This window comes from Hoplias malabaricus, unplaced genomic scaffold (assembly GCF_029633855.1).
Source record: "Hoplias malabaricus isolate fHopMal1 unplaced genomic scaffold, fHopMal1.hap1 scaffold_54, whole genome shotgun sequence".
Taxonomy (NCBI): Eukaryota; Metazoa; Chordata; class Actinopteri; order Characiformes; family Erythrinidae; genus Hoplias; species Hoplias malabaricus.
Window position 1 is genome coordinate 64540 of NW_027101162.1, and position 18549 is coordinate 83088.

Here is an 18549-nt window from a genome sequence, read left to right on the forward strand (position 1 = left end):
TTGGCAAAAAAGGAAGTAGCAGAAGGAGGACGCTTTACATTCCTTTAACCTACACAGCATGTGGGTGGGGGGCTTCCAGAGTCTTGTAGTGGACTTGGTGTGCAAGAAAGCACACGCTTCCCTGACCGGGGAATCGAACCCGGGCCGCGGCGGTGAGAGCGCCGAATCCTAGCCACTAGACCACCAGGGACACCGTTTTCAGCCACGTCTGAAAGGAAGGAGATAGATTAAGTTCAGGGCTAGGGCTAGGCTTTTGCCAGATGTACTCGTTCTACAATCATAGGAGAGCATCCGAGTCTGTCCTAAATGCACTTGTCAGTTTTCAGTCCAACTCTTAGGCTAGCACCTTTGATAGCTCAGTTGGTAGAGCAGAGGACTGTAGTTGTTAATAAGGCGATCCTTAGGTCGCGGGTTCAAATCCGGCTCGAAGAAGACTTCTCTTTTCCCTCGCGCCACTGCCGGATATCATGGCCAGGTGCCTGCCTGCAGATGCGCTGGCATGCCAGAGTGCAATATGCTGAAGGCAGTGACGGATCATTTACACTGTTCCATTCAAATTTCTCAAACATTATCTTGCCTCCCTAAAAGACTTGCAGATTTGAAAGCATAAAGCCCACGCTGGTGTGGGTGGTGTGGAGGTGGTGAATGAGCAGCAACGTGTCGTTTAGAAGTTTGGCAAAAAAGGAAGTCGCAGAAGGAGGACGCTTTACATTCCTTTAACCTACACAGCATGTGGGTGGGGGGCTTCCAGAGTCTTGTAGTGGACCTTGTGTGCAAGAAAGCACACGCTTCCCTGACCGGGAATCGAACCCGGGCCGCGGCGGTGAGAGCGCCGAATCCTAGCCACTAGACCACCAGGGACACCGTTTTCAGCCACGTCTGAAAGGAAGGAGATAGGATTAAGTTCAGGGGCTAGGGCTAGGCTTTTGCCAGATGTACTCGTTCTACAATCATAGGAGAGCATCCGAGTCTGTCCTGAATGCACTTGTCAGTTTTCAGTCCAACTCTTTAGGCTAGCACCTTTGATAGCTCAGTTGGTAGTGCAGAGGACTGTAGTTGTTAATAAGGCGATCCTTAGGTCGCGGGTTCAAATCCGGCTCGAAGAAGACTTTTCTTTTCCCTCGCGCCACTGCGGGATATCATGGCCAGGTGCCTGCCTGCAGATGCGCTGGCATGCCAGAGTGCAATCTGCTGAAGGCAGTGACGGATCATTTACACTGTTCCATTCAAATTTCTCAAACATTATCTTGCCTCCCTAAAAGACTTGCAGACTTGAAAGCATAAAGCCACGCTGGTGTGGGTGTGTGGAGGTGGTGAATGAGGCAGCAACGTGTCGTTTAGAAGTTTGGCAAAAAAGGAAGTAGCAGAAGGAGGACGCTTTACATTCCTTTAACCTACACAGCATGTGGGTGGGGGGCTTCCAGAGTCTTGTAGTGGACTTGGTGTGCAAGAAAGCACACGCTTCCCTGACCGGGAATCGAACCCGGGCCGCGGCGGTGAGAGCGCCGAATCCTAGCCACTAGACCACCAGGGACACCGTTTTCAGCCACGTCTGAAAGGAAGGAGATAGGATTAAGTTCAGGGGCTAGGGCTAGGCTTTTGCCAGATGTACTCGTTCTACAATCATAGGAGAGCATCCGAGTCTGTCCTAAATGCACTTGTCAGTTTTCAGTCCAACTCTTTAGGCTAGCACCTTTGATAGCTCAGTTGCTAGTGCAGAGGACTGTAGTTGTTAATAAGGCGATCCTTAGGTCGCGGGTTCAAATCCGGCTCGAAGAAGACTTTTCTTTTCCCTCGCGCCACTGCGGGATATCATGGCCAGGTGCCTGCCTGCAGATGCGCTGGCATGCCAGAGTGCAATCTGCTGAAGGCAGTGACGGATCATTTACACTGTTCCATTCAAATTTCTCAAACATCATCTTGCCTCCCTAAAAGACTTGCAGATTTGAAAGCATAAAGCCACGCTGGTGTGGGTGTGTGGAGGTGGTGAATGAGGCAGCAACGTGTCGTTTAGAAGTTTGGCAAAAAAGGAAGTAGCAGAAGGAGGACGCTTTACATTCCTTTAACCTACACAGCGTGTGGGTGGGGGGCTTCCAGAGTCTTGTAGTGGACTTGGTGTGCAAGAAAGCACACGCTTCCCTGAGCGGGAATCGAACCCGGGCCGCGGCGGTGAGAGCGCCGAATCCTAGCCACTAGACCACCAGGGACACCATTTTCAGCCACGTCTGAAAGGAAGGAGATAGGATTAAGTTCAGGGGCTAGGGCTAGGCTTTTGCCAGATGTACTCGTTCTACAATCATAGGAGAGCATCCGAGTCTGTCCTAAATGCACTTGTCAGTTTTCAGTCCAACTCTTTAGGCTAGCACCTTTGATAGCTCAGTTGGTAGAGCAGAGGACTGTAGTTGTTAATAAGGCGATCCTTAGGTCGCGGGTTCAAATCCGGCTCGAAGAAGACTTTTCTTTTCCCTCGCGCCACTGCGGAATATCATGGCCAGGTGCCTGCCTGCAGATGCGCTGGCATGCCAGAGTGCAATCTGCTGAAGGCAGTGACGGATCATTTACACTGTTCCATTCAAATTTCTCAAACATTATCTTGCCTCCCTAAAAGACTTGCAGACTTGAAAGCATAAAGCCACGCTGGTGTGGGTGTGTGGAGGTGGTGAATGAGGCAGCAACGTGTCGTTTAGAAGTTTGGCAAAAAAGGAAGTAGCAGAAGGAGGACGCTTTACATTCCTTTAACCTACACAGCGTGTGGGTGGGGGGGCTTCCAGAGTCTTGTAGTGGACTTGGTGTGCAAGAAAGCACACGCTTCCCTGAGCGGGAATCGAACCCGGGCCGCGGCGGTGAGAGCGCCGAATCCTAGCCACTAGACCACCAGGGACACCGTTTTCAGCCACGTCTGAAAGGAAGGAGATAGGATTAAGTTCAGGGGCTAGGGCTAGGCTTTTGCCAGATGTACTCGTTCTACAATCATAGGAGAGCATCCGAGTCTGTCCTGAATGCACTTGTCAGTTTTCAGTCCAACTCTTTAGGCTAGCACCTTTGATAGCTCAGTTGCTAGTGCAGAGGACTGTAGTTGTTAATAAGGCGATCCTTAGGTCGCGGGTTCAAATCCGGCTCGAAGAAGACTTTTCTTTTCCCTCGCGCCACTGCGGGATATCATGGCCAGGTGCCTGCCTGCAGATGCGCTGGCATGCCAGAGTGCAATCTGCTGAAGGCAGTGACGGATCATTTACACTGTTCCATTCAAATTTCTCAAACATTATCTTGCCTCCCTAAAAGACTTGCAGACTTGAAAGCATAAAGCCACGCTGGTGTGGGTGTGTGGAGGTTGTGAATGAGGCAGCAACGTGTCGTTTAGAAGTTTGGCAAAAAAGGAAGTAGCAGAAGGAGGACGCTTTACATTCCTTTAACCTACACAGCATGTGGGTGGGGAGCTTCCAGAGTCTTGTAGTGGACTTGGTGTGCAAGAAAGCACACACTTCCCTGACCGGGAATCGAACCCGGGCCGCGGCGGTGAGAGCACCGAATCCTAGCCACTAGACCACCAGGGACACCATTTTCAGCCACGTCTGAAAGGAAGGAGATAGGATTAAGTTCAGGGGCTAGGGCTAGGCTTTTGCCAGATGTACTCGTTCTACAATCATAGGAGAGCATCCGAGTCTGTCCTAAATGCACTTGTCAGTTTTCAGTCCAACTCTTTAGGCTAGCACCTTTGATAGCTCAGTTGCTAGTGCAGAGGACTGTAGTTGTTAATAAGGCGATCCTTAGGTCGCGGGTTCAAATCCGGCTCGAAGAAGACTTTTCTTTTCCCTCGCGCCACTGCGGGATATCATGGCCAGGTGCCTGCCTGCAGATGCGCTGGCATGCCAGAGTGCAATCTGCTGAAGGCAGTGACGGATCATTTACACTGTTCCATTCAAATTTCTCAAACATCATCTTGCCTCCCTAAAAGACTTGCAGATTTGAAAGCATAAAGCCACGCTGGTGTGGGTGTGTGGAGGTGGTGAATGAGGCAGCAACGTGTCGTTTAGAAGTTTGGCAAAAAAGGAAGTAGCAGAAGGAGGACGCTTTACATTCCTTTAACCTACACAGCGTGTGGGTGGGGGGCTTCCAGAGTCTTGTAGTGGACTTGGTGTGCAAGAAAGCACACGCTTCCCTGAGCGGGAATCGAACCCGGGCCGCGGCGGTGAGAGCGCCGAATCCTAGCCACTAGACCACCAGGGACACCATTTTCAGCCACGTCTGAAAGGAAGGAGATAGGATTAAGTTCAGGGGCTAGGGCTAGGCTTTTGCCAGATGTACTCGTTCTACAATCATAGGAGAGCATCCGAGTCTGTCCTAAATGCACTTGTCAGTTTTCAGTCCAACTCTTTAGGCTAGCACCTTTGATAGCTCAGTTGGTAGAGCAGAGGACTGTAGTTGTTAATAAGGCGATCCTTAGGTCGCGGGTTCAAATCCGGCTCGAAGAAGACTTTTCTTTTCCCTCGCGCCACTGCGGGATATCATGGCCAGGTGCCTGCCTGCAGATGCGCTGGCATGCCAGAGTGCAATCTGCTGAAGGCAGTGACGGATCATTTACACTGTTCCATTCAAATTTCTCAAACATTATCTTGCCTCCCTAAAAGACTTGCAGACTTGAAAGCATAAAGCCACGCTGGTGTGGGTGTGTGGAGGTGGTGAATGAGGCAGCAACGTGTCGTTTAGAAGTTTGGCAAAAAAGGAAGTAGCAGAAGGAGGACGCTTTACATTCCTTTAACCTACACAGCGTGTGGGTGGGGGGGCTTCCAGAGTCTTGTAGTGGACTTGGTGTGCAAGAAAGCACACGCTTCCCTGAGCGGGAATCGAACCCGGGCCGCGGCGGTGAGAGCGCCGAATCCTAGCCACTAGACCACCAGGGACACCGTTTTCAGCCACGTCTGAAAGGAAGGAGATAGGATTAAGTTCAGGGGCTAGGGCTAGGCTTTTGCCAGATGTACTCGTTCTACAATCATAGGAGAGCATCCGAGTCTGTCCTGAATGCACTTGTCAGTTTTCAGTCCAACTCTTTAGGCTAGCACCTTTAATAGCTCAGTTGGTAGTGCAGAGGACTGTAGTTGTTAATAAGGCGATCCTTAGGTCGCGGGTTCAAATCCGGCTCGAAGAAGACTTTTCTTTTCCCTCGCGCCACTGCGGGATATCATGGCCAGGTGCCTGCCTGCAGATGCGCTGGCATGCCAGAGTGCAATCTGCTGAAGGCAGTGACGGATCATTTACACTGTTCCATTCAAATTTCTCAAACATTATCTTGCCTCCCTAAAAGACTTGCAGACTTGAAAGCATAAAGCCACGCTGGTGTGGGTGTGTGGAGGTGGTGAATGAGGCAGCAACGTGTCGTTTAGAAGTTTGGCAAAAAAGGAAGTAGCAGAAGGAGGACGCTTTACATTCCTTTAACCTACACAGCATGTGGGTGGGGGGCTTCCAGAGTCTTGTAGTGGACTTGGTGTGCAAGAAAGCACACACTTCCCTGACCGGGAATCGAACCCGGGCCGCGGCGGTGAGAGCACCGAATCCTAGCCACTAGACCACCAGGGACACCATTTTCAGCCACGTCTGAAAGGAAGGAGATAGGATTAAGTTCAGGGGCTAGGGCTAGGCTTTTGCCAGATGTACTCGTTCTACAATCATAGGAGAGCATCCGAGTCTGTCCTAAATGCACTTGTCAGTTTTCAGTCCAACTCTTTAGGCTAGCACCTTTGATAGCTCAGTTGGTAGAGCAGAGGACTGTAGTTGTTAATAAGGCGATCCTTAGGTCGCGGGTTCAAATCCGGCTCGAAGAAGACTTCTCTTTTCCCTCGCGCCACTGCCGGATATCATGGCCAGGTGCCTGCCTGCAGATGCGCTGGCATGCCAGAGTGCAATATGCTGAAGGCAGTGACGGATCATTTACACTGTTCCATTCAAATTTCTCAAACATTATCTTGCCTCCCTAAAAGACTTGCAGATTTGAAAGCATAAAGCCACGCTGGTGTGGGTGTGTGGAGGTGGTGAATGAGGCAGCAACGTGTCGTTTAGAAGTTTGGCAAAAAAGGAAGTAGCAGAAGGAGGACGCTTTACATTCCTTTAACCTACACAGCATGTGGGTGGGGGGCTTCCAGAGTCTTGTAGTGGACTTGGTGTGCAAGAAAGCACACGCTTCCCTGACCGGGAATCGAACCCGGGCCGCGGCGGTGAGAGCGCCGAATCCTAGCCACTAGACCACCAGGGACACCGTTTTCAGCCACGTCTGAAAGGAAGGAGATAGGATTAAGTTCAGGGGCTAGGGCTAGGCTTTTGCCAGATGTACTCGTTCTACAATCATAGGAGAGCATCCGAGTCTGTCCTAAATGCACTTGTCAGTTTTCAGTCCAACTCTTTAGGCTAGCACCTTTGATAGCTCAGTTGCTAGTGCAGAGGACTGTAGTTGTTAATAAGGCGATCCTTAGGTCGCGGGTTCAAATCCGGCTCGAAGAAGACTTTTCTTTTCCCTCGCGCCACTGCGGGATATCATGGCCAGGTGCCTGCCTGCAGATGCGCTGGCATGCCAGAGTGCAATCTGCTGAAGGCAGTGACGGATCATTTACACTGTTCCATTCAAATTTCTCAAACATCATCTTGCCTCCCTAAAAGACTTGCAGATTTGAAAGCATAAAGCCACGCTGGTGTGGGTGTGTGGAGGTGGTGAATGAGGCAGCAACGTGTCGTTTAGAAGTTTGGCAAAAAAGGAAGTAGCAGAAGGAGGACGCTTTACATTCCTTTAACCTACACAGCGTGTGGGTGGGGGGCTTCCAGAGTCTTGTAGTGGACTTGGTGTGCAAGAAAGCACACGCTTCCCTGAGCGGGAATCGAACCCGGGCCGCGGCGGTGAGAGCGCCGAATCCTAGCCACTAGACCACCAGGGACACCATTTTCAGCCACGTCTGAAAGGAAGGAGATAGGATTAAGTTCAGGGGCTAGGGCTAGGCTTTTGCCAGATGTACTCGTTCTACAATCATAGGAGAGCATCCGAGTCTGTCCTAAATGCACTTGTCAGTTTTCAGTCCAACTCTTTAGGCTAGCACCTTTGATAGCTCAGTTGGTAGAGCAGAGGACTGTAGTTGTTAATAAGGCTATCCTTAGGTCGCGGGTTCAAATCCGGCTCGAAGAAGACTTTTCTTTTCCCTCGCGCCACTGCGGGATATCATGGCCAGGTGCCTGCCTGCAGATGCGCTGGCATGCCAGAGTGCAATCTGCTGAAGGCAGTGACGGATCATTTACACTGTTCCATTCAAATTTCTCAAACATTATCTTGCCTCCCTAAAAGACTTGCAGACTTGAAAGCATAAAGCCACGCTGGTGTGGGTGTGTGGAGGTGGTGAATGAGGCAGCAACGTGTCGTTTAGAAGTTTGGCAAAAAAGGAAGTAGCAGAAGGAGGACGCTTTACATTCCTTTAACCTACACAGCGTGTGGGTGGGGGGGCTTCCAGAGTCTTGTAGTGGACTTGGTGTGCAAGAAAGCACACGCTTCCCTGAGCGGGAATCGAACCCGGGCCGCGGCGGTGAGAGCGCCGAATCCTAGCCACTAGACCACCAGGGACACCGTTTTCAGCCACGTCTGAAAGGAAGGAGATAGGATTAAGTTCAGGGGCTAGGGCTAGGCTTTTGCCAGATGTACTCGTTCTACAATCATAGGAGAGCATCCGAGTCTGTCCTGAATGCACTTGTCAGTTTTCAGTCCAACTCTTTAGGCTAGCACCTTTGATAGCTCAGTTGGTAGTGCAGAGGACTGTAGTTGTTAATAAGGCGATCCTTAGGTCGCGGGTTCAAATCCGGCTCGAAGAAGACTTTTCTTTTCCCTCGCGCCACTGCGGGATATCATGGCCAGGTGCCTGCCTGCAGATGCGCTGGCATGCCAGAGTGCAATCTGCTGAAGGCAGTGACGGATCATTTACACTGTTCCATTCAAATTTCTCAAACATTATCTTGCCTCCCTAAAAGACTTGCAGACTTGAAAGCATAAAGCCACGCTGGTGTGGGTGTGTGGAGGTGGTGAATGAGGCAGCAACGTGTCGTTTAGAAGTTTGGCAAAAAAGGAAGTAGCAGAAGGAGGACGCTTTACATTCCTTTAACCTACACAGCATGTGGGTGGGGGGCTTCCAGAGTCTTGTAGTGGACTTGGTGTGCAAGAAAGCACACGCTTCCCTGACCGGGAATCGAACCCGGGCCGCGGCGGTGAGAGCGCCGAATCCTAGCCACTAGACCACCAGGGACACCGTTTTCAGCCACGTCTGAAAGGAAGGAGATAGGATTAAGTTCAGGGGCTAGGGCTAGGCTTTTGCCAGATGTACTCGTTCTACAATCATAGGAGAGCATCCGAGTCTGTCCTAAATGCACTTGTCAGTTTTCAGTCCAACTCTTTAGGCTAGCACCTTTGATAGCTCAGTTGGTAGAGCAGAGGACTGTAGTTGTTAATAAGGCGATCCTTAGGTCGCGGGTTCAAATCCGGCTCGAAGAAGACTTTTCTTTTCCCTCGCGCCACTGCGGGATATCATGGCCAGGTGCCTGCCTGCAGATGCGCTGGCATGCCAGAGTGCAATCTGCTGAAGGCAGTGACGGATCATTTACACTGTTCCATTCAAATTTCTCAAACATTATCTTGCCTCCCTAAAAGACTTGCAGATTTGAAAGCATAAAGCCACGCTGGTGTGGGTGTGTGGAGGTGGTGAATGAGGCAGCAACGTGTCGTTTAGAAGTTTGGCAAAAAAGGAAGTAGCAGAAGGAGGACGCTTTACATTCCTTTAACCTACACAGCATGTGGGTGGGGGGCTTCCAGAGTCTTGTAGTGGACTTGGTGTGCAAGAAAGCACACGCTTCCCTGACCGGGAATCGAACCCGGGCCGCGGCGGTGAGAGCGCCGAATCCTAGCCACTAGACCACCAGGGACACCGTTTTCAGCCACGTCTGAAAGGAAGGAGATAGGATTAAGTTCAGGGGCTAGGGCTAGGCTTTTGCCAGATGTACTCGTTCTACAATCATAGGAGAGCATCCGAGTCTGTCCTAAATGCACTTGTCAGTTTTCAGTCCAACTCTTTAGGCTAGCACCTTTGATAGCTCAGTTGGTAGTGCAGAGGACTGTAGTTGTTAATAAGGCGATCCTTAGGTCGCGGGTTCAAATCCGGCTCGAAGAAGACTTTTCTTTTCCCTCGCGCCACTGCGGGATATCATGGCCAGGTGCCTGCCTGCAGATGCGCTGGCATGCCAGAGTGCAATCTGCTGAAGGCAGTGACGGATCATTTACACTGTTCCATTCAAATTTCTCAAACATTATCTTGCCTCCCTAAAAGACTTGCAGACTTGAAAGCATAAAGCCACGCTGGTGTGGGTGTGTGGAGGTGGTGAATGAGGCAGCAACGTGTCGTTTAGAAGTTTGGCAAAAAAGGAAGTAGCAGAAGGAGGACGCTTTACATTCCTTTAACCTACACAGCATGTGGGTGGGGGGCTTCCAGAGTCTTGTAGTGGACTTGGTGTGCAAGAAAGCACACGCTTCCCTGACCGGGAATCGAACCCGGGCCGCGGCGGTGAGAGCGCCGAATCCTAGCCACTAGACCACCAGGGACACCGTTTTCAGCCACGTCTGAAAGGAAGGAGATAGGATTAAGTTCAGGGGCTAGGGCTAGGCTTTTGCCAGATGTACTCGTTCTACAATCATAGGAGAGCATCCGAGTCTGTCCTGAATGCACTTGTCAGTTTTCAGTCCAACTCTTTAGGCTAGCACCTTTGATAGCTCAGTTGGTAGTGCAGAGGACTGTAGTTGTTAATAAGGCGATCCTTAGGTCGCGGGTTCAAATCCGGCTCGAAGAAGACTTTTCTTTTCCCTCGCGCCACTGCGGGATATCATGGCCAGGTGCCTGCCTGCAGATGCGCTGGCATGCCAGAGTGCAATCTGCTGAAGGCAGTGACGGATCATTTACACTGTTCCATTCAAATTTCTCAAACATTATCTTGCCTCCCTAAAAGACTTGCAGACTTGAAAGCATAAAGCCACGCTGGTGTGGGTGTGTGGAGGTGGTGAATGAGGCAGCAACGTGTCGTTTAGAAGTTTGGCAAAAAAGGAAGTAGCAGAAGGAGGACGCTTTACATTCCTTTAACCTACACAGCATGTGGGTGGGGGGCTTCCAGAGTCTTGTAGTGGACTTGGTGTGCAAGAAAGCACACACTTCCCTGACCGGGAATCGAACCCGGGCCGCAGCGGTGAGAGCACCGAATCCTAGCCACTAGACCACCAGGGACACCATTTTCAGCCACGTCTGAAAGGAAGGAGATAGGATTAAGTTCAGGGGCTAGGGCTAGGCTTTTGCCAGATGTACTCGTTCTACAATCATAGGAGAGCATCCAAGTCTGTCCTAAATGCACTTGTCAGGTTTCAGTCCAACTCTTTAGGCTAGCACCTTTGATAGCTCAGTTGGTAGAGCAGAGGACTGTAGTTGTTAATAAGGCGATCCTTAGGTCGCGGGTTCAAATCCGGCTCGAAGAAGACTTCTCTTTTCCCTCGCGCCACTGCCGGATATCATGGCCAGGTGCCTGCCTGCAGATGCGCTGGCATGCCAGAGTGCAATATGCTGAAGGCAGTGACGGATCATTTACACTGTTCCATTCAAATTTCTCAAACATTATCTTGCCTCCCTAAAAGACTTGCAGATTTGAAAGCATAAAGCCACGCTGGTGTGGGTGTGTGGAGGTGGTGAATGAGGCAGCAACGTGTCGTTTAGAAGTTTGGCAAAAAAGGAAGTAGCAGAAGGAGGACGCTTTACATTCCTTTAACCTACACAGCATGTGGGTGGGGGGCTTCCAGAGTCTTGTAGTGGACTTGGTGTGCAAGAAAGCACACGCTTCCCTGACCGGGAATCGAACCCGGGCCGCGGCGGTGAGAGCGCCGAATCCTAGCCACTAGACCACCAGGGACACCGTTTTCAGCCACGTCTGAAAGGAAGGAGATAGGATTAAGTTCAGGGGCTAGGGCTAGGCTTTTGCCAGATGTACTCGTTCTACAATCATAGGAGAGCATCCGAGTCTGTCCTAAATGCACTTGTCAGTTTTCAGTCCAACTCTTTAGGCTAGCACCTTTGATAGCTCAGTTGGTAGTGCAGAGGACTGTAGTTGTTAATAAGGCGATCCTTAGGTCGCGGGTTCAAATCCGGCTCGAAGAAGACTTTTCTTTTCCCTCGCGCCACTGCGGGATATCATGGCCAGGTGCCTGCCTGCAGATGCGCTGGCATGCCAGAGTGCAATCTGCTGAAGGCAGTGACGGATCATTTACACTGTTCCATTCAAATTTCTCAAACATTATCTTGCCTCCCTAAAAGACTTGCAGACTTGAAAGCATAAAGCCACGCTGGTGTGGGTGTGTGGAGGTGGTGAATGAGGCAGCAACGTGTCGTTTAGAAGTTTGGCAAAAAAGGAAGTAGCAGAAGGAGGACGCTTTACATTCCTTTAACCTACACAGCGTGTGGGTGGGGGGGCTTCCAGAGTCTTGTAGTGGACTTGGTGTGCAAGAAAGCACACACTTCCCTGACCGGGAATCGAACCCGGGCCGCGGCGGTGAGAGCGCCTAATCCTAGCCACTAGACCACCAGGGACACCGTTTTCAGCCACGTCTGAAAGGAAGGAGATAGGATTAAGTTCAGGGGCTAGGGCTAGGCTTTTGCCAGATGTACTCGTTCTACAATCATAGGAGAGCATCCGAGTCTGTCCTAAATGCACTTGTCAGTTTTCAGTCCAACTCTTTAGGCTAGCACCTTTGATAGCTCAGTTGGTAGTGCAGAGGACTGTAGTTGTTAATAAGGCGATCCTTAGGTCGCGGGTTCAAATCCGGCTCGAAGAAGACTTTTCTTTTCCCTCGCGCCACTGCGGGATATCATGGCCAGGTGCCTGCCTGCAGATGCGCTGGCATGCCAGAGTGCAATCTGCTGAAGGCAGTGACGGATCATTTACACTGTTCCATTCAAATTTCTCAAACATTATCTTGCCTCCCTAAAAGACTTGCAGACTTGAAAGCATAAAGCCACGCTGGTGTGGGTGTGTGGAGGTGGTGAATGAGGCAGCAACGTGTCGTTTAGAAGTTTGGCAAAAAAGGAAGTAGCAGAAGGAGGACGCTTTACATTCCTTTAACCTACACAGCGTGTGGGTGGGGGGCTTCCAGAGTCTTGTAGTGGACTTGGTGTGCAAGAAAGCACACGCTTCCCTGACCGGGAATCGAACCCGGGCCGCGGCGGTGAGAGCGCCGAATCCTAGCCACTAGACCACCAGGGACACCGTTTTCAGCCACGTCTGAAAGGAAGGAGATAGGATTAAGTTCAGGGGCTAGGGCTAGGCTTTTGCCAGATGTACTCGTTCTACAATCATAGGAGAGCATCCGAGTCTGTCCTAAATGCACTTGTCAGTTTTCAGTCCAACTCTTTAGGCTAGCACCTTTGATAGCTCAGTTGGTAGTGCAGAGGACTGTAGTTGTTAATAAGGCGATCCTTAGGTCGCGGGTTCAAATCCGGCTCGAAGAAGACTTTTCTTTTCCCTCGCGCCACTGCGGGATATCATGGCCAGGTGCCTGCCTGCAGATGCGCTGGCATGCCAGAGTGCAATCTGCTGAAGGCAGTGACGGATCATTTACACTGTTCCATTCAAATTTCTCAAACATTATCTTGCCTCCCTAAAAGACTTGCAGACTTGAAAGCATAAAGCCACGCTGGTGTGGGTGTGTGGAGGTGGTGAATGAGGCAGCAACGTGTCGTTTAGAAGTTTGGCAAAAAAGGAAGTAGCAGAAGGAGGACGCTTTACATTCCTTTAACCTACACAGCATGTGGGTGGGGGGCTTCCAGAGTCTTGTAGTGGACTTGGTGTGCAAGAAAGCACACGCTTCCCTGACCGGGAATCGAACCCGGGCCGCGGCGGTGAGAGCGCCGAATCCTAGCCACTAGACCACCAGGGACACCATTTTCAGCCACGTCTGAAAGGAAGGAGATAGGATTAAGTTCAGGGGCTAGGGCTAGGCTTTTGCCAGATGTACTCGTTCTACAATCATAGGAGAGCATCCGAGTCTGTCCTGAATGCACTTGTCAGTTTTCAGTCCAACTCTTTAGGCTAGCACCTTTGATAGCTCAGTTGCTAGTGCAGAGGACTGTAGTTGTTAATAAGGCGATCCTTAGGTCGCGGGTTCAAATCCGGCTCGAAGAAGACTTTTCTTTTCCCTCGCGCCACTGCGGGATATCATGGCCAGGTGCCTGCCTGCAGATGCGCTGGCATGCCAGAGTGCAATCTGCTGAAGGCAGTGACGGATCATTTACACTGTTCCATTCAAATTTCTCAAACATTATCTTGCCTCCCTAAAAGACTTGCAGATTTGAAAGCATAAAGCCACGCTGGTGTGGGTGTGTGGAGGTGGTGAATGAGGCAGCAACGTGTCGTTTAGAAGTTTGGCAAAAAAGGAAGTAGCAGAAGGAGGACGCTTTACATTCCTTTAACCTACACAGCATGTGGGTGGGGGGCTTCCAGAGTCTTGTAGTGGACTTGGTGTGCAAGAAAGCACACGCTTCCCTGACCGGGAATCGAACCCGGGCCGCGGCGGTGAGAGCGCCGAATCCTAGCCACTAGACCACCAGGGACACCGTTTTCAGCCACGTCTGAAAGGAAGGAGATAGGATTAAGTTCAGGGGCTAGGGCTAGGCTTTTGCCAGATGTACTCGTTCTACAATCATAGGAGAGCATCCGAGTCTGTCCTAAATGCACTTGTCAGTTTTCAGTCCAACTCTTTAGGCTAGCACCTTTGATAGCTCAGTTGGTAGTGCAGAGGACTGTAGTTGTTAATAAGGCGATCCTTAGGTCGCGGGTTCAAATCCGGCTCGAAGAAGACTTTTCTTTTCCCTCGCGCCACTGCGGGATATCATGGCCAGGTGCCTGCCTGCAGATGCGCTGGCATGCCAGAGTGCAATCTGCTGAAGGCAGTGACGGATCATTTACACTGTTCCATTCAAATTTCTCAAACATCATCTTGCCTCCCTAAAAGACTTGCAGATTTGAAAGCATAAAGCCACGCTGGTGTGGGTGTGTGGAGGTGGTGAATGAGGCAGCAACGTGTCGTTTAGAAGATTGGCAAAAAAGGAAGTAGCAGAAGGAGAACGCTTTACATTCCTTTAACCTACACAGCGTGTGGGTGGGGGGCTTCCAGAGTCTTGTAGTGGACTTGGTGTGCAAGAAAGCACACGCTTCCCTGAGCGGGAATCGAACCCGGGCCGCGGCGGTGAGAGTGCCGAATCCTAGCCACTAGACCACCAGGGACACCATTTTCAGCCACGTCTGAAAGGAAGGAGATAGGATTAAGTTCAGGGGCTAGGGCTAGGCTTTTGCCAGATGTACTCGTTCTACAATCATAGGAGAGCATCCGAGTCTGTCCTAAATGCACTTGTCAGTTTTCAGTCCAACTCTTTAGGCTAGCACCTTTGATAGCTCAGTTGGTAGAGCAGAGGACTGTAGTTGTTAATAAGGCGATCCTTAGGTCGCGGGTTCAAATCCGGCTCGAAGAAGACTTTTCTTTTCCCTCGCGCCACTGCGGGATATCATGGCCAGGTGCCTGCCTGCAGATGCGCTGGCATGCCAGAGTGCAATCTGCTGAAGGCAGTGACGGATCATTTACACTGTTCCATTCAAATTTCTCAAACATTATCTTGCCTCCCTAAAAGACTTGCAGACTTGAAAGCATAAAGCCACGCTGGTGTGGGTGTGTGGAGGTGGTGAATGAGGCAGCAACGTGTCGTTTAGAAGTTTGGCAAAAAAGGAAGTAGCAGAAGGAGGACGCTTTACATTCCTTTAACCTACACAGCGTGTGGGTGGGGGGGCTTCCAGAGTCTTGTAGTGGACTTGGTGTGCAAGAAAGCACACACTTCCCTGACCGGGAATCGAACCCGGGCCGCGGCGGTGAGAGCGCCTAATCCTAGCCACTAGACCACCAGGGACACCGTTTTCAGCCACGTCTGAAAGGAAGGAGATAGGATTAAGTTCAGGGGCTAGGGCTAGGCTTTTGCCAGATGTACTCGTTCTACAATCATAGGAGAGCATCCGAGTCTGTCCTAAATGCACTTGTCAGTTTTCAGTCCAACTCTTTAGGCTAGCACCTTTGATAGCTCAGTTGGTAGTGCAGAGGACTGTAGTTGTTAATAAGGCGATCCTTAGGTCGCGGGTTCAAATCCGGCTCGAAGAAGACTTTTCTTTTCCCTCGCGCCACTGCGGGATATCATGGCCAGGTGCCTGCCTGCAGATGCGCTGGCATGCCAGAGTGCAATCTGCTGAAGGCAGTGACGGATCATTTACACTGTTCCATTCAAATTTCTCAAACATTATCTTGCCTCCCTAAAAGACTTGCAGACTTGAAAGCATAAAGCCACGCTGGTGTGGGTGTGTGGAGGTGGTGAATGAGGCAGCAACGTGTCGTTTAGAAGTTTGGCAAAAAAGGAAGTAGCAGAAGGAGGACGCTTTACATTCCTTTAACCTACACAGCGTGTGGGTGGGGGGCTTCCAGAGTCTTGTAGTGGACTTGGTGTGCAAGAAAGCACACGCTTCCCTGAGCGGGAATCGAACCCGGGCCGCGGCGGTGAGAGCGCCGAATCCTAGCCACTAGACCACCAGGGACACCGTTTTCAGCCACGTCTGAAAGGAAGGAGATAGGATTAAGTTCAGGGGCTAGGGCTAGGCTTTTGCCAGATGTACTCGTTCTACAATCATAGGAGAGCATCCGAGTCTGTCCTGAATGCACTTGTCAGTTTTCAGTCCAACTCTTTAGGCTAGCACCTTTGATAGCTCAGTTGGTAGTGCAGAGGACTGTAGTTGTTAATAAGGCGATCCTTAGGTCGCGGGTTCAAATCCGGCTCGAAGAAGACTTTTCTTTTCCCTCGCGCCACTGCGGGATATCATGGCCAGGTGCCTGCCTGCAGATGCGCTGGCATGCCAGAGTGCAATCTGCTGAAGGCAGTGACGGATCATTTACACTGTTCCATTCAAATTTCTCAAACATTATCTTGCCTCCCTAAAAGACTTGCAGACTTGAAAGCATAAAGCCACGCTGGTGTGGGTGTGTGGAGGTGGTGAATGAGGCAGCAACGTGTCGTTTAGAAGTTTGGCAAAAAAGGAAGTAGCAGAAGGAGGACGCTTTACATTCCTTTAACCTACACAGCATGTGGGTGGGGGGCTTCCAGAGTCTTGTAGTGGACTTGGTGTGCAAGAAAGCACACACTTCCCTGACCGGGAATCGAACCCGGGCCGCAGCGGTGAGAGCACCGAATCCTAGCCACTAGACCACCAGGGACACCATTTTCAGCCACGTCTGAAAGGAAGGAGATAGGATTAAGTTCAGGGGCTAGGGCTAGGCTTTTGCCAGATGTACTCGTTCTACAATCATAGGAGAGCATCCAAGTCTGTCCTAAATGCACTTGTCAGGTTTCAGTCCAACTCTTTAGGCTAGCACCTTTGATAGCTCAGTTGGTAGAGCAGAGGACTGTAGTTGTTAATAAGGCGATCCTTAGGTCGCGGGTTCAAATCCGGCTCGAAGAAGACTTCTCTTTTCCCTCGCGCCACTGCCGGATATCATGGCCAGGTGCCTGCCTGCAGATGCGCTGGCATGCCAGAGTGCAATATGCTGAAGGCAGTGACGGATCATTTACACTGTTCCATTCAAATTTCTCAAACATTATCTTGCCTCCCTAAAAGACTTGCAGATTTGAAAGCATAAAGCCACGCTGGTGTGGGTGTGTGGAGGTGGTGAATGAGGCAGCAACGTGTCGTTTAGAAGTTTGGCAAAAAAGGAAGTAGCAGAAGGAGGACGCTTTACATTCCTTTAACCTACACAGCATGTGGGTGGGGGGCTTCCAGAGTCTTGTAGTGGACTTGGTGTGCAAGAAAGCACACGCTTCCCTGACCGGGAATCGAACCCGGGCCGCGGCGGTGAGAGCGCCGAATCCTAGCCACTAGACCACCAGGGACACCGTTTTCAGCCACGTCTGAAAGGAAGGAGATAGGATTAAGTTCAGGGGCTAGGGCTAGGCTTTTGCCAGATGTACTCGTTCTACAATCATAGGAGAGCATCCGAGTCTGTCCTAAATGCACTTGTCAGTTTTCAGTCCAACTCTTTAGGCTAGCACCTTTGATAGCTCAGTTGGTAGTGCAGAGGACTGTAGTTGTTAATAAGGCGATCCTTAGGTCGCGGGTTCAAATCCGGCTCGAAGAAGACTTTTCTTTTCCCTCGCGCCACTGCGGGATATCATGGCCAGGTGCCTGCCTGCAGATGCGCTGGCATGCCAGAGTGCAATCTGCTGAAGGCAGTGACGGATCATTTACACTGTTCCATTCAAATTTCTCAAACATCATCTTGCCTCCCTAAAAGACTTGCAGATTTGAAAGCATAAAGCCACGCTGGTGTGGGTGTGTGGAGGTGGTGAATGAGGCAGCAACGTGTCGTTTAGAAGATTGGCAAAAAAGGAAGTAGCAGAAGGAGAACGCTTTACATTCCTTTAACCTACACAGCGTGTGGGTGGGGGGCTTCCAGAGTCTTGTAGTGGACTTGGTGTGCAAGAAAGCACACGCTTCCCTGAGCGGGAATCGAACCCGGGCCGCGGCGGTGAGAGTGCCGAATCCTAGCCACTAGACCACCAGGGACACCATTTTCAGCCACGTCTGAAAGGAAGGAGATAGGATTAAGTTCAGGGGCTAGGGCTAGGCTTTTGCCAGATGTACTCGTTCTACAATCATAGGAGAGCATCCGAGTCTGTCCTAAATGCACTTGTCAGTTTTCAGTCCAACTCTTTAGGCTAGCACCTTTGATAGCTCAGTTGGTAGAGCAGAGGACTGTAGTTGTTAATAAGGCGATCCTTAGGTCGCGGGTTCAAATCCGGCTCGAAGAAGACTTTTCTTTTCCCTCGCGCCACTGCGGGATATCATGGCCAGGTGCCTGCCTGCAGATGCGCTGGCATGCCAGAGTGCAATCTGCTGAAGGCAGTGACGGATCATTTACACTGTTCCATTCAAATTTCTCAAACATTATCTTGCCTCCCTAAAAGACTTGCAGACTTGAAAGCATAAAGCCACGCTGGTGTGGGTGTGTGGAGGTGGTGAATGAGGCAGCAACGTGTCGTTTAGAAGTTTGGCAAAAAAGGAAGTAGCAGAAGGAGGACGCTTTACATTCCTTTAACCTACACAGCGTGTGGGTGGGGGGGCTTCCAGAGTCTTGTAGTGGACTTGGTGTGCAAGAAAGCACACACTTCCCTGACCGGGAATCGAACCCGGGCCGCGGCGGTGAGAGCGCCTAATCCTAGCCACTAGACCACCAGGGACACCGTTTTCAGCCACGTCTGAAAGGAAGGAGATAGGATTAAGTTCAGGGGCTAGGGCTAGGCTTTTGCCAGATGTACTCGTTCTACAATCATAGGAGAGCATCCGAGTCTGTCCTAAATGCACTTGTCAGTTTTCAGTCCAACTCTTTAGGCTAGCACCTTTGATAGCTCAGTTGGTAGTGCA

General features: G+C 50.7%; 13 non-coding genes across 13 annotated transcripts; all 13 read right to left on the bottom strand.

Moving 5' to 3' along the window:
• Nucleotides 1–789: 789 nt before the first annotated feature.
• trnae-cuc (transfer RNA glutamic acid (anticodon CUC)) lies at nucleotides 790–861 on the bottom strand. Its single transcript has one exon. It is a non-coding gene; the product is annotated as a tRNA-Glu (tRNA).
• A 601-nt stretch (nucleotides 862–1462) lies between these two features.
• trnae-cuc (transfer RNA glutamic acid (anticodon CUC)) lies at nucleotides 1463–1534 on the bottom strand. Its single transcript has one exon. It is a non-coding gene; the product is annotated as a tRNA-Glu (tRNA).
• A 1948-nt stretch (nucleotides 1535–3482) lies between these two features.
• On the bottom strand, nucleotides 3483–3554 carry trnae-cuc (transfer RNA glutamic acid (anticodon CUC)). The gene has a single exon. It is a non-coding gene; the product is annotated as a tRNA-Glu (tRNA).
• Nucleotides 3555–5502: 1948 nt separating this feature from the next.
• On the bottom strand, nucleotides 5503–5574 carry trnae-cuc (transfer RNA glutamic acid (anticodon CUC)). Its single transcript has one exon. It is a non-coding gene; the product is annotated as a tRNA-Glu (tRNA).
• Nucleotides 5575–6175: 601 nt separating this feature from the next.
• Nucleotides 6176–6247, bottom strand: trnae-cuc (transfer RNA glutamic acid (anticodon CUC)). Its single transcript has one exon. It is a non-coding gene; the product is annotated as a tRNA-Glu (tRNA).
• A 1948-nt stretch (nucleotides 6248–8195) lies between these two features.
• On the bottom strand, nucleotides 8196–8267 carry trnae-cuc (transfer RNA glutamic acid (anticodon CUC)). Its single transcript has one exon. It is a non-coding gene; the product is annotated as a tRNA-Glu (tRNA).
• A 601-nt stretch (nucleotides 8268–8868) lies between these two features.
• On the bottom strand, nucleotides 8869–8940 carry trnae-cuc (transfer RNA glutamic acid (anticodon CUC)). Its single transcript has one exon. It is a non-coding gene; the product is annotated as a tRNA-Glu (tRNA).
• Nucleotides 8941–9541: 601 nt separating this feature from the next.
• trnae-cuc (transfer RNA glutamic acid (anticodon CUC)) lies at nucleotides 9542–9613 on the bottom strand. The gene has a single exon. It is a non-coding gene; the product is annotated as a tRNA-Glu (tRNA).
• Nucleotides 9614–10887: 1274 nt separating this feature from the next.
• trnae-cuc (transfer RNA glutamic acid (anticodon CUC)) lies at nucleotides 10888–10959 on the bottom strand. The gene has a single exon. It is a non-coding gene; the product is annotated as a tRNA-Glu (tRNA).
• A 1275-nt stretch (nucleotides 10960–12234) lies between these two features.
• trnae-cuc (transfer RNA glutamic acid (anticodon CUC)) lies at nucleotides 12235–12306 on the bottom strand. The gene has a single exon. It is a non-coding gene; the product is annotated as a tRNA-Glu (tRNA).
• Nucleotides 12307–12907: 601 nt separating this feature from the next.
• On the bottom strand, nucleotides 12908–12979 carry trnae-cuc (transfer RNA glutamic acid (anticodon CUC)). Its single transcript has one exon. It is a non-coding gene; the product is annotated as a tRNA-Glu (tRNA).
• A 601-nt stretch (nucleotides 12980–13580) lies between these two features.
• Nucleotides 13581–13652, bottom strand: trnae-cuc (transfer RNA glutamic acid (anticodon CUC)). Its single transcript has one exon. It is a non-coding gene; the product is annotated as a tRNA-Glu (tRNA).
• Nucleotides 13653–16946: 3294 nt separating this feature from the next.
• Nucleotides 16947–17018, bottom strand: trnae-cuc (transfer RNA glutamic acid (anticodon CUC)). The gene has a single exon. It is a non-coding gene; the product is annotated as a tRNA-Glu (tRNA).
• Between the last annotated feature and the right edge of the window lie 1531 nt (nucleotides 17019–18549).